At 44.2% G+C, this 15,073-nt stretch overlaps 1 protein-coding gene across 8 annotated transcripts in view; it reads left to right on the forward strand.

Annotated features, from left to right (window-relative positions):
- The window catches only part of CCBE1 (collagen and calcium binding EGF domains 1), a 286,875-nt gene that overhangs the window by 101,900 nt on the left and 169,902 nt on the right, over positions 1–15,073 (forward strand). The window lies entirely within an intron of this gene.

Consider the following 15,073-nt stretch of genomic DNA (forward strand, 5'->3'; position numbering starts at 1 on the left):
TGTGTGTTACTTGGACGTGGGACTGTCATCTGTGTGTGTGTGTGTGTGTTGTTGGGGCTGCTCCCGCTGTGTGTGTTATCACCAGAGCTCAAGACTGCCGCCTCCGTGTGTGTGTGTGTGTGTGTGTGTTACAAGCACGTGGAACCGCCGCCCCCATCCCCCGCGTCCCGAGTGACGTGACAGCGGTGTCCTGTATGGTGTAATTACTGTGTAATGTGAGAGTGCATCTAGTGTCAGAATGGGATCTCTCCTCCCCTGTTTCTGCCCCAGTGCCCCGTGGTGGTAGCCAGTGTGTGCTTGTGTATGAGAACGTATATGACTGTCTCCTGGAGGGTGTGACTGACTCTTGTGTATAATATTGTGTGGTCCCTATGTTATGGCAGCCTCCTTTGGCAGGTGTGTCTGACTTTTGTGTGGCAGTGGGGTGGATTATGATAGTGTGTGCTTTTCTTTGTATGCTTGGATTGATGGTGTATTCTGTGACTGCGGTATTGTGGTAGTGAGTGTCATCACCACACACACACACACACACACAGCCTCTGAGGACCCTTGTGGCAGTCAGAGTGGCTACAGTTGGGTGTGTGGCATCAAGCATGCTGCAATGTTGTGCCCAGACTTGGCTCAGTCCTATGAGCAGGTCCCTGCCTGTCTATATGAGAATGCCAGATGATCTCTTTGTGGGTGTTAAGATGGATGGGGTGTTATGGCACTTGTGTAACTGTTGTGATCAGTGAGTGATGGGGTGACAGTGAGAGTGTGCATTTTGTGTGTGTGGAAGAGTGTCTATTTGGAGGCTGTGGGGCACTGAGTGTGGTACACATGTAAACATTCATGACAGTCCTATCGAGAAGACGAATGGCTGGTTTAACAGTTGCATGTTGTTTATAAAAGTTGTATCTAAAGTCAGCCAGGAAGAAATGTTTAATGTTTGACTAGCTCTGTCATTTTTCCCTTGCAAAGTCTTTAAGCAGCTGTGTCTGCTTAGCGCTGAGAGAGAAGTCAGCCTATGAAGTGAATGGGATGCCCTGTGTTCAGCACTTGCTCTGGTGTTGTTGAATTAGGGACTGTAAATGGTAACCCCTCTGTACTACAGGTTGAACCAGAGAGTTTGCTGACCCACAGGAGGTCAATATTGTCTAGCAGCATTACCAACACTTTCACCACTTACTGGGCTCTTAGAAAACAGTTAGGGGTAAATTAGAGCTAAATAACAGCACAAAACACTGAGAATCAGGACTGGTGGCTGTCAATGAACTTTATGGGACCAGGAAACTTGGACACATCCATGGTAAGTGGACATGCAGCTAACTAAAATCATGCCAGTCAATAGATGTTTCCAGAACAGAGGGAATCATAGAATCATAGAACACTAGGACTGGAAGGGACCTCGAGAGGTCATCGAGTCCAGTCCCCTACCCCCATGAAAGAGGTTCAACCTGTGGTAACATTTGCTAAATGATAGCTGCTCTCCATCTTCAGAAATGTACAGTATGGGGAGTAGCACTGTAGACTTTCAACAACATTGCCCTGATAGCATTTATCTTCAGTCTTGAGGGAACTTAGAAAAATAAGGGAATAATTCAATCCCTGGGCCCGTTTCATACTTGACCTCTCTGCTGTGACTACCAACGAAGATACCAACTTGACATATTTTTTTAAATTGTACACACTTGTCTTTTATGAACCCTCTGAAAACACTGTCATATAATTATGGCTTTTGCTCATTGCTGATTTTCATCTGTGCCAGGCTATTGCACATGTCTTAGAAGTGAATGGTTTCATATTCCACAGGAGTGCAAATTAAGGGACTGATAGTGATCTATGAATTCCTGCATGTTTTGCATAACTGAGACCTCCACTTGCCATATACTAACTAGGACTGCATTTAAAATCAGTGGATATGCCTTAGCTAGCAGCCCCTAGATTTGAATGTCTGGGGCGTGTTGGCAGGATGTTCACAGTGGAGTGGTCTTGGACTGTGGAACTCCGTTTCCCCGATCTGAAAAAGTCAGAGTTTAACCTTTTGGTGTGTGGTGCAAAAATCCATCTATTTGGCCTTTGCCTGAGATAAGTTGATGGGAAGGATGTTATGAATGGCTTTCCTATGGTTATTAATCAGAAATATTGTCTCTGAGTTTCCACTTTTTATCATATGTTTGTACATTTGAGGTATGTCCTTTTTATGTCCAGTTGTTTGCAAGAAATTGTTAAAACTAGAGTTGTTTCTGTTATAAATATACCCAGAGCCTTTGACAAAGACACAAACAGCACACAAACCAATATCTAATTACCAGTGTCCTCTGAGTAATCTAGTCTCTTCCAGACAAGATGTTTAGTCCATGAGAGAGCATTTCCCTCAACATAGCATGTACACACACAATGCAGTCACCTCAGGAAGTGGCTAAGTGATCTGCTCTTACATGTAGGGGGCATGTGATACTGTAAAATCACCTTGATCCTAGTTAAAGGCATTAAAGAAATCAATTAATAAATGACAGAAAATAAAGGGGAATTTTTTTACAAAAATCTCTTTTGGTGACACACTGCTTTTTTCACAATGCCTTTTAAGCAGTTTTAGCCTATTTAGCCTGTGTTGTTCGGGTCTGTAATTCGTGAATTCCATCAAGTGTATTTTGTTTCTTCATCCCTATAAACTTGTTATGTTTTAGCAAAAAAGGGCTATATCAATTTGGTTTTCAATAACATTGCCTTCTAATGTTCAGATCTTAAGCATTGATTTAGCTGTGCCAAAACAGAGCACTGCTCCAAATTTCTCTGTTTTATTGAGAAGCAATCCTATTCCAGGTTCATCCTATTTTTCTGGCTCATCTTGATTCAGTTTCTGTTGATATTCATTCAGTTGTGTCAGTTTTGAGGACTCTACTTGATCTGTCTCTTTTCTGTTTGGTTTTATAAGAAACAATCCCATTCCAGGCACATCCCATTTTTCTGGCACCACCAAACTCTTAAATTGTTTTAAGTTATGCTAAGAGGAATCTGTATACCTAATTTGGTGCTCCTTACTAACTCTTAGGAGGAGTTCTTGATCAAACAGACAGGTAAACTGTCTAAAATATATAGTAGGTAAATATAAGTGTTTCGAAAATGTAGCTTTGTGGTGCACATTGATTCTGACTCTCCTCTAACTGTAAACAGGGAATTGTCACTAGTGGATGTGTTTCCGGGGAATGATTCTGGCATAACATTTTTATCAATGACCTGGAAGAAAACATAAAACCATCACTGATAATGTAACCATCACAGATGCCACAAAAATTGGGAGATAGGTAAATAATGAAGAAGACAGACTATTGATTGAGAGAGACTTTTATGTTTGAATATGGATCAATATGTATATCTAGGAACGAAGAGTGTGGGTCATATTTATAGGATGGAGGATTTGGCACTGCTGAAGCCACATCTGGAGTAATGTGTCCAATTCTGGGGCCCCCATGATTAGGGGGCTGGAGCATATGACTTAAGAGGAGAGACTGAGGGATTTGGTCTTATTTAGTCTACAGAAGAGAAGAGTGAGGGGGGATTTGATAGCAGCCTTTAACTATCTGAAGGGGGATTCCAAAGAGGATGGAGTGAGGCTGTTCTCAGTGGTGACAGATGACAGAACAAGGAGCAACGGTCTCAGGTTGCAGTGGGGGAAGTCTAGGTTGGATATTAGGAAAATCTATTTTACTGGGAGGGTGGTGAAGCACTGAAATAGATTACCTGGGGGTAGGAGGTGGAATCTCTATCCCTAGAGGTTTTTAAGTCCTGGCTTGACAAAGCCCAGGCTGGGATGATTTAGTTGGGATTGGTCCTGCTTTGGGAAGGGGGTTGGACTTGATGACCTCCTGAGGTCTCTTCCAACCCTAGGATTCTATGCTAGGAAGTGATGACTCTGAAAAAAGATTTAGGGGTTGTTGTGTCTAAACATCTGATTATAAGTTCCCTTATTATAGATACCAGTTAACTGAATTTTCCAGATATTAAAATGCCTGATAACACAACTTGTACTGTAATAGGCTATGCTACCAGCAAGTCTGTAAGGCTATGCCCAGAAGAATTTAAAATACATGAATATTTTCAGGTTGATGCTAAGGCATTTCTTTACTAGTGTGCTGACATGATAAACGTGCTAATAATCAGCAAGTCCATGGAGACTTGAGGTAGGGTGTGGCTTGGTGGTGAGCTTATGAATAAAGATGAGCAAAAAGTAGGGCCAAGCCAAAGAGAATATTTTGATATTATTCACTTGTGATCATAGCGACCTTGTACATGCCTAGATGTGTTTTGTTTTCTTCTAGTATGAGTACAGTTTGGCCCTGTGTTTTAGTTTGGTTTGTATTTATTTTTAGATTTTGTCTTTATTTTCATAAGAGAACAGAGGGAAAGATTTGAATAGCAATTGGTGCTTCAGTATTTTTAAGCCTTACTTTTATTTTTTAGCAGTAAATAAAGTAGTATGTACTAACAATAAGATTTCAAACCCCATATACACTGAGTTCTGGTCATTCCTAAGTACATAATACAATACAGGGCTTGATCTTGCATTTCTGAGACACTCAGAGCTCCAGCTGAAATGAGAGAATCTAAGCAGCATAAGGAAAGCAAGTCTGAGCCCTTGATTATGATGTCTCCACTCTCAGATACTTGCATATGGCATCCTTAATCTGGTTATCTCTTTTAAACAGACTCTAACAATGTTATTGGCAAATTAGACAGGTATTAGCAAAGTTCCTTCATTGTTCCAGGGTACATGTGTGTGACTTGGCTAGTGTTTGGTAAGTCATTCATTCTGAACATCTTGCAATAGCCTTAGCAATAGCTCTGACACCCGGTAAACTTTTTCATTCCTTATAGGTATTTTTTGTGGTTGGTTTTCTTCATTCATTTTCATGTCATACAGTGGTGTCCTATATTATTCTTGTGCTTCCTATCAGTGTGGTATGATTGAAGGGAGATTCTCACTTTAACTTGTGGTATAAGGAACAATTTTAAATGGAACAGACTGCAGCTACTTTATCATAAGATAAAGTAGCTCTGTTCCCATGAGAATATGGTAGAGGTTAGGATTATTTTCATGTTAAGGAGGTTAGCCTGTAATTTAATGTAACGACGCAATCATACCAGAGAACTTCGGAGGGCAATCTAGGAAATGTATGAATACTTACTGGAGTTGTCCTCCTTTTTAAAAACAAACAAAATGTAACCCCACAAGAAAGTAAGTCCTGCGCTGTATTTTCAAATGAGAGAAAATTATTCTATTATGTTAAAATTCTATGATAAAGATTGGTTTATAACAGATACGATAATCCAGAATGGTAATGTAGAGGTTCAGTAAAGATATTTGCTAAAATAAAAGTTTGCAAACATTACAGTTAAGCAGTATTTTACACTCAATAAACAAAAGAGCAGTCCAATACAAAATACGCTTCAGCAAGAGGGGAGAAAATGAGAGAATGTTTGTGTCCCAAAATTGTGGAAACCACTGACTACATATTTTGGGTCCACCCTCTGTGCATGAGAATCTGCTCTAGGGTGCTGAGTGCTCTCCAGTTTCTGTACTTTAATGGGAGAGGTAGGTACTAGGTATCTCAGACGACTGGGCCTTTTAAATTGCTATAGCAAATTTTAAACTGCTCACTACATATCCTGAAATAGCTATTCCATGTCTTTCGTGTGCACCCGTTATTTCGAAATATAACGGGCTCGCTATTCCGACGCTCCTTAAATCTCATTCCATGAGGAGTAAGAGACATTTTGGAATAGTAATTTATTTTAAAATAAGTGCTGTATAGACAGCGCCAAATTTCAAAATAATATTGAAATAAGATATGAAATTTGCGTAGCTCAAATTGAGTAGCTCATTTTGAGCTCCAGGTGCAGTGTAGATGCACCCTGTGTGACCAATCCTCCTTCTCTTGCAATCAGTGACGATTTTGCCATTGACTCGGATGGGAATCGCACCTGAAACAACTGTTAGTTTACTGTGTGTAAAATCTGTACAATATACCTGCCTCACGGGGTGTAATTAGAGTTGACAGGTGTGTGATTTTTGGCTGGAATGCCTGGTCAAAAAAGGACTCTAGTGGCTGTGCTCGGGACTGCCAACCAGGCCAATAGATCCTGTCATTGGTGCAGTGGGGTTCTGGGGCTAAGGCAGGCTCTGCGAGGCTTCTGGAAATGGCTGCCAGATCCCTGTGGCTCTTAGGTGCAAACAGGGGTGTCCAGGGAGGCTCTGCACACTGCTCCCACCCTGAATGCTAGCTGTGCTGCTCCCATTGACTGTGAGCTGTGGGGATGGTGCCTGCAGGCACAAGGGCAGTGCACAGAGCCTCCTTGGCAGCCTAGGGGTCACAGGGACATGCTGGCAGCTTCCCAGGAGTCACCCGTGGTAAGTGGTACCGGGTCCCTCCTCTCTCTCCCATACCCCAGCTCCCTACCTAAGCCTGCAGTCCTCTCCCATACTCCAACTCCCTAGTGAACAGAGGCAGCCCTAGACTAGCTGCCAGCAACTGGCGCCCTAGGCGAGCCATGCAATTGGCGCCCCCACCTCCAAGCCCCTCAATGATATTGCGCCACCATTTGGTGCCTCATTTAACTTGGTGCCCTAGGTGACTGCCTAGTTCGCCTATATGGACGTGCCACCCCTGCTAGTGAAGCCTGCACTCCTCACCCCAACGCTGCCCCTTCCTATGCTCCAATTTCCTCCCTCCCCCGGTTCCATCCCAGAGCCTGCAGTGATAGGGCGGTTGGGGAGAGGTGTTCCGCTTTGTGCAGTTAGGAAGTTGGTACCTCTGGGTGTCGAGGAGGCCTAACTAATTTAAGTTTATCAAATGCTTTGCCATCCTTGGTAGGAAAGTGCTCAAGACATGCTAAACATTTTCATGGATACGTTATCTCCTGAGAGTTTGGCACAGCTGGGTGAAACATATGAGTAATATATATAAAGAGAGTGATGATTTCAAAAGTTATCAGTCTCTTAAGTACTACAATATCCCTGAGATTAGCTAGTGTTTCTTTAGAATAAATCCATGCAGGCTTTTTAAACAGGACATGATGATTGTACAGCTATGGAATATTGTCAGTTTTTCTTTTCTGATAACTGTTTGGCACCTAAACATATCTACCGGTAGTCAGTATAGTATTGCAGGTGTTGAACTATGCCATGAAAAGGATACTCTAAGCTTTGTAACAAAGAGATAATTCAAACATAAAACAGAAATACACGTATGCCTATAAGTTAGCTAATTGTGATGCTAAGTGAAGATTGCATACCAAAAAAGACTTTCTTTTATTCTATTAAATGCTGTTTTTTCTAGCAAAGTCCAATTTTTATAGGCTGTATCATTTTACACATTCTTAAAGGATAAAAGTGATTGCAAGTAAGTTAGAATTGCACTGCTCCATAAAGGGTAGCCCTTCCACTGATATGCCTCTTGAGACCACGTTCAGTTCTTAGTTCCCAGAGTCCCTGAAGAGCATGTTGCCTTGCTTCCCAGTTAATTTGACTACACAGATTTTTGAAGTTTTCAGCCAGAGAAAGCAAAGGTGATATTTTATCTGAAGACTCTTGTTTGCTTTCTAGACACCATTTCCATTGCCTTTCTAATCCAAAACTCAGCTGTCATCACTTTCAATAGAATCAACATAACCCTGAATCTCATTGCAAAGTAAGATTTTTAAATTACATTTATCCAGTTGGGGTGAAAGAAAGCATAAGTCGTAGTTATCTTGGGAGGGTTATGTGCTGCCTGTTGGAAGTTTGCTGAGAATACAAGAGGATGAGATGTTCTTAGTTACGTTTTACGTATGTTTTTGTTTTAGAAAAGTAAACAGCCACAACATCTGTAATGACGCTTTGGCCAAGATTGTTTGTTTCTATAAACTAATAGTTCTCATTTCACTTGTACTTTAAAGTGCAATGGGTTGATAGCTCTTTGCTGGTACTTCTGTGGCTAGCAGGTTGTGGATGCAGCTAGAAATGAATAATTAATATTATTTAGTCATTTTGAAAATGGGAATTTTAGAACTAGATACATCAGTGCATCTGTCATGCACAATGTGTAGAAAGCCTTAGGACTCTATGGACCATAACAAAAATATACGACCATATCTTGATATGTACTGAGTCCCCCTGATCAGGATCAGAATTGCAGGTGCTCGGCATCTTTTAGGATTTGGCCCATACATAGATTTGTTGTATTTCAGAATTTGACTTTTAGTAATTCTGATTAAAATCAGTAGCACTGTATGTGTTCTTCAGCTCTAAAAAGTATAATCATGGTCATGTGAATGCAAAAGTGCTTCTGATAGCTATATCTCTTTTTTTATCTTTGCTTTTTAATCTTTGGTCTTATTCTGGCTTGACGCCCTTGGGCAGAATTTAATGCTTGTGAATATGGATAATTTATAGGAAAATGAAGCGTGTTATTTTTTCACAGTAAACATCCCCATGCAACAAGATCGTTTATCTTTACTACTTTGGAGTAGCATTCTTAGTGCTGTGCTGCATTACTGTGGTAAATTGATCTAATTGAAATGTCAGTTACGTGAATAAGGTAACTGGACTTGACATTATTAAATCCTCTTACCGTGTGGGCTTCACTGCTCTGTGTCAGTGGAAGAACATCTTCCATCAATTTCCCTTATGCTTCTTGGGGAGGTGAGTATTCAACTCTATGAGAGGGCTCTTCCATCAATTCAGCATGTCTTCACCAGACCTGCTAAATCAGTGGTCTCCAACCTTTTTAAGCACGAGATCACTTTTTGAATTTAAGTGCAATCCAAAATCTACCTCAGATGCAAATACTCTTGCCCCGCCTCCTTCGTACAGCCTTCTCCAAGGCCCTGCCCCTACTTACTTCATCCTCCCTTCCTCCCCCATCCTCCCTCACTTTCTCCAGGCTGGGGCAGAGGGTTGGGGTGCAGCCTCTGGTCTTGGATTAAAGGATTTGAAGTGTGAGAGGGGCTCTGATCTTAGCTTGGGGCAGGCAGTTGGGGTGGTGGAGGGGGTTCTAGGTCCAGGCTCTGGGAGGGTGTTTAGATGGAGGGGTACTTGGAGCTCGGGCAGGGACTTGGGGTGTAAGAAGGGGTTCGTGACTGGGGTGGGGTTTTGGGATGTGGGATCCAGCAGGGCACTGTTTACCTCAGGTGTATCTTGGGTGGTGATGCAGTGGGGCTAAGGCAGGCTCACCCCTGTCCTGGTCTTATATCACTTCCAAAGCAGCAAGCAAACTCCATCCCAAGTCATAAGAAGGGCTGTACTGGGTCAGACCAAAGGTCCATCTAGCCCAGTAGCCTGTCTGCCAACAGTGGCCAGCACCAGGTGCCCCAGAGGGGGTGGACTGAAGACAATGATCAAGCGATTTGTCTCCTTGCTGTTCTTCTCCATGATGACTTTCTACCATTACTGGCTGGAGACGCATTTGAGCTACTAACTGAGGTCTTGTCTAAATACTTAAATTGCACTGCTTTAACTGATATAGTTAAAGCAATACAACCCAACCTTATGCCAAGTCCACACTGCAGCTGAAGGTCAGCGTAAGGTATTGCAATTCCAGTTGTAGCATTAATCTTCCAGGAAGTGAAGATGTGGCCTTAGTGTGGGTGTAGTTATATAAAGATGTTTCTAGCTGTTCGGGAAAGGGAATGAGCACTGCTAGAATAAGACACCTTTACACTGGTATAAGTGTGCCCACATTAGTGGTATAACTGTGTCAGTAAAAGAATTACACCCTGTGCAACTTCTATAGGCTAGTATAAAAATATTGTGTAGATCAGGCCTAAAATGACCATTGACAACTAGCAGTACAGCTTTTCGTTTTTTTTTAATTAAAAATGCATCCCATATCAAGGGCACAGGCTTATTTTTAAATGATGTAGTTTAAACTATGTAGTTTAATCAGAAATGTTTATTAAAACCAGTGTTTGCAGTCATAGAATACTACAGTATACGTTCTAAACACATTTGATGTTTATTTATGACGTCTTGCAAGTCTTCACTGCGGCTCATGTAGTTTTGGATGATATACTTGCTGCTTATCAGATGCATTACCTAGATTTAGGTAATATCTATGGCTATGTCTACACTACAAGGTTAATTCGAACTAACAGACGAACTGGCGGAGCGCTTAATTCGAACTAGGTAAACCTCACTCTACAAGGACTAATGCCTAGTTCGAATTAAGTAATTCGAATTAAGGGCTGTGTGGCCACTTGATTCGAACTAGTGGGAGGCTAGCCCTCCCCAGCTTTCCCTGGTGGCCACTCTGGGAACCACCAGGGAAACTCTTCTGCCCCCCCCTCCCGGCCCCGGAGCCCCTGCCAGCACCCAGCCAGCAGATCCTGCACCTGGCACGGCACGAGCCAGCCACCTGCTGCCACCCAGCCCTCCGCCTCTTCCTGGGACCAGGCTGGCGGCTCCCAGGAGCCTGCCTGGGGCCGCAAGAGGCGGGCGCCCGTCAGGTCTAGTGCGGACATTGTGGACCTCATCCACAACGTCCGCACTAGGCACAGGAAAATGGCCGTCTAGGGCAGGAAAGCTGCCAGCCTGGCCACCCAGGAGCAGGTTTGCAAGAAAATCAGGGTGGTCCAGTGAGACCCCCGACCCTGAGCCCTGAGCTTAGAACATAAGAATGGCCGTACTGGGTCAGACCAAAGGTCCATCTAGCTCAGTAGCCTGTCTGCCGACAGCGGCCAACACTAGATACCCTGGAGGGGATGGACCGAAGACAATGACCAAGCCATTTGTCTTGTGCCATCCATCTCCAGCCTTCCACAAACAGAGGCCAGGGACACCATTTCTACCCTCTGGCTAATACCACTCCATGGACTCAACCTCCATGACTTTATCTAACTTCTCTTTAAACTCTGTTCTAGTTCTAGCCTTCACAGCCTCCTGCGGCAAGGAGTTCCACAGGTTGACTATTTGCTTTGTGAAGAAGAACTTTCTGTTATTAGTTTGAAGCCGGCTACCCATTCATTTCATTTGGTGTCCTCTAGTCCTTCTATTATGGGAACTAATGAAGAACTTTTCTTTATGCACCCTCTCTACACCACTCATGCTTTTATAGACCTCTATCATATCCCCCCTCAGTCTCCTCTTTTCTAAGCTGAATAGTCCCGGTCTCTTTAGCCTCTCTTCATATGGGACCTGTTCCAAACCCCTGATCATTTTAGTTGCCCTTTTCTGAATCTTTTCCAAGGCCAAAATATCTTTTCTGGGGTGAGGAGATCACATCTGTACATGGTACTGAAGATATGACATACCACAGTTTGATACTTCCCCTCCTCCTTCTTCCCCTGGCTTCCCCCTTCCAGCTCCCTCCTCCCCGGTTTCCTCCTCCCCTCTCCCACCCTCTCTCTTCCCCTCTCCCACCTCCTTTTCCCAGTCTCCCTGAGTTTTGTTCAATAAAGAGAGTTTCTATTTTTGAACACCCGTGTCCTTTATTTTGTACATCAGGAAGGGGGGCTAGGGAGAGGTAAGTGGAAGGAGGAGAGGGAGGAATGGGGTACGAGCCCCCGATGGGGATCATGGGGTGGCTCTGTGGGCTCCTCAGGGTGGAAGCTCTCCTGCAGCCCCCCGATTGACCCTCCCAGATGGCAGCCTGTGGCAAGTGCAGCTGGGCTGATGGCCAAGTGCTGTGATGTGCTGAGTGTGGACACTCAGGGCACTCCAAGCCAGGACTGCTTTGCTGTCCTTCATAGAGTTAGACAAGCAAGCGGGGAACCCCGGAGAACTGTCTGTCCAGGGTGGGGGTCGGGTCCCTTTAAGCACAGCCCTCGGCTAGCCTGAGACAGCAGCTCCACGCTCTAAGTCCTAATCTGATGCCCTGCTGGCACTGCTTCCAGCCAGCCTTAACTTCGGTTCAGGGTCCACTCAATGTGGACATGCTAGTTCGAATTAGCAAAATGCTAATTTGAACTAGTTTTTAGGTCTAGATGCACTAGTTCGAATTAGCTTAGTTTGAATTAACTAATTCAAATTAAGTTAGTTTGAATTAGTGCTGTAGTGTAGACATACCCTATGTGCCTTAGCTAATATATTCATGTCCCACAGGGTCTGAAAAACACACAGTTCTTTATGTATTTACCCTCACAACACTCCTGAGAGGATAGGAAGTACAGTTATCCATATCTTTTAGAGCTGGAAAACAGGCAAAGAGAAGCCAAGTGACTTGCCAAAGGTCATGTAGGAAGTCTGTGATTAAGCAGGGTCTTGGATCTGGTGCTTCTAAGTCTTAGGCCAATGCCTTATATACTGGACCATCGATCCTCTCAAATCTAGTCAAAGACGGGTGCAGATGGTAGCCTGGATAATGCTTCAAAAGTTATTTTCTGCACACAATAAAAAAGAACTTCCTAAAATTTTCTTTGAAGCACTTAGGTATTGTGGCTGTTGGCAATGTACAAAAACCTACGGCATAGAGAAAAGCACTTTCACACGTGGTAACATTTATACATATTTTCCAAAACTGTTACACAGAAAAATAATTTAATTATTTTTTCAGAAACTGTTGGTAAAAGACCATCTTGTGGACCTGAGGTTGCCTGCCTGGAAAACCCATTAATCCTAGAAATGGTGTAAAAATGTGCATTTCGCTGCAGAAGATAACACACTCTTTATGAAATTTAGTCCATGTTGGATAACAGCCCTGTAGGCTAACCTCAGTGAGAATCCTACACAGACATCTAAATAATGCAGCGCAAAATGCAAGTTCTGTCACTTTCCTAAGTGGGCAAGACAGGAGGAGCCAAGCAAAAGCCCCTCCCCTTTCTTTGGAGCAGTGGATATACACGTGCTGCTCTGCAGTGTGCCAGTGAGATGGTCAGCAGCTATTGTGTATTTGAGGGAATTAGCACTCCTCTTAGGCACAAGAGTGCAACCAGTTCTGTGTGGCTCCCACCTCAGCCCCAGGGACTCCACTAGCTTTCTGAATGCCGACCTATACTGCCAACCTTGCATTTGGTAATGTTTGTTTATCATTTATTAATAACTCCCACCCTACCCCAAATGTTAATGCAGCATAATGTTTTCCAGCATGGAGACCAAGGATGGGTTTTTCAAAAGAGCCTCTGGAAATGAGGCGCTTAATTCCCACAGAAATGGTTTATGCTCTTTTGAAAATCCCAATCTGAAACTGTAATTACCCCAAGCAATGATGTGTTACCAAGATAACTGAGGAAAAAAGCCTCAAAGTCCCATAAATACATATTTTTAACAGCTCTAGAGAGCAACAGCAAAAAAAATCAATGTCCCTGTGGGTTTACTTGTAAAAAAAGAGCCTAGTTATATTTCCCCCTTAGTATGGTCAGTTCGCTGTGAAATGAGCCAATATAATTATGATCTTCCTGTGAGCTGGCGTAATTATTGTGATTAATGTATTGGGGCAGGAGCTACTACAAAGGATGAGGTCTGGCAAATAGCTGTTCATGTAGATGGAGAATTCTTGAGGGTCACATCAAAGGAGTTCTCAGAATTATAAAATTGGTAAGTCAGAACTATCTGATAAGTGCCCTCCTTGGTGGCTTGATCAATAATGAGATCCAGGTGAATTGCATCATGGTTTTGATCTATAGACTATAGAGTTAAATATGAATTGACTTTCAGGACATGTTGTCTAGCACAAAGACTCCAGACCAACAAAGAAGTAGCCTAAGGGCCCACTGTGGTTGATACAAAATATGCAGTAAATACAGGCCACCAGAGGGAATGATACTTTTAATAATATACTAGGAACAAGGGGTTCCCAAACTTTTTGACACGGGGACCAGTAAATCCATTCATGAACTTTTGGAGGCGTGGTGATGTTCATTTGCATATTTGCATATTCATTAATCAAATGATAAATATTCAAATATGTTGTTTCTGGTCCTCCCAAAACCCCCAGTGCCAGCTTTAGCAAAGCTTTTGATATGGTCTCCCACAATATTCTTGCCAGCAAGTTAAGGAATATGGACTGGATAAATGGACTGACTGTAAGACAGACAGAAAGCTGGTTAGACCAGCGTTTCCCAAACTTTTACTTTAGTTGGAACCCTTTTTTTTCCAATACTGCTTTTTGCAGCCCAAAAATATAAACACATAAAAAACAAACTGAGAAAATACCAGACATATAACATGTCTGGTATTTTCTCATTAGGTAAGTTGTATTATTACTAGATGTATCAGTTTGTAGTTTCGAACTGCCTGGCTGGTAAATGTGCTCAGGCTGCATGCGTGTCTACCAGCCAGACAGTTCACAACTACTCGAGGGTGTGGGGGGGGACGGGACGATAATAGAATCCCCGGGCCGGACTAACTCATGCTTTGTGCTTTGCGGGGGGAAAGGGGGGAACGGGGCAGCGTCCCAAGATCTACATATGGCCGGGTCAGTCCCACTCCCCGCCGATTCATTCCTTCCCCCTGCTCCCCCCGCTGCGCCTCTGGCCAGCCCCACTTCCCCCCCCCCCCCGGGCAGCCAGGTCCCCCCCCCCCCCGCTTCTCCTCCCAATCTCCCTTGGACAGCCCCGCTGCCCTCATCCAGCCCTCCTTCTGGCGGCCGCTACTTCTCCCCCTCTCCCCACATCTTCCCCGGCCAGCTCCCTGCCCCCAACCTCGCACCTCCCGGCAGCCCTGCTTCCACCGGCCCCCAGTCTCCCCAGACTGCCCCGATTCCCCCATCCAGTGCTGCTTCCAGTGGCCAGCTCTCCCCTCCTCCTCACCCTAGAATCCCCTGGCACCTGCACCTTCCCTTAGCCCTGCCCCCTCCGGGTGCCTCCCCCATCCCTTACTGCCCCTGCCCCCTTTGCCCTCTCTTTCCCTGATACCCACCCCCTCACCACTCTCTTCCCCATCCCCTCCTGCCCCTCTATGCCCTCACACGTGACTTGCTCCATCCCCACCTCTCTCATGCCCACCCCTTCTTTCAAGCCTTCTCCCAGCACCTCCTCCTCCAGCCCCCAATGCCCTTCCCCTCTCGTCTCCTCTCCCAGCATCACCCTGTCCCCCCTCCCACTGACACCTTCCCTCCTAACCTTTCCCTCATTGTCTGCACTTGGCCCCCTGGCATTTGTCTCTCCTGCACCCTGTCCC

Source organism: Pelodiscus sinensis, chromosome 6, assembly GCF_052426305.1.
Source record: "Pelodiscus sinensis isolate ZL-2025 chromosome 6, ASM5242630v1, whole genome shotgun sequence".
NCBI lineage: Eukaryota > Metazoa > Chordata > Testudines > Trionychidae > Pelodiscus > Pelodiscus sinensis.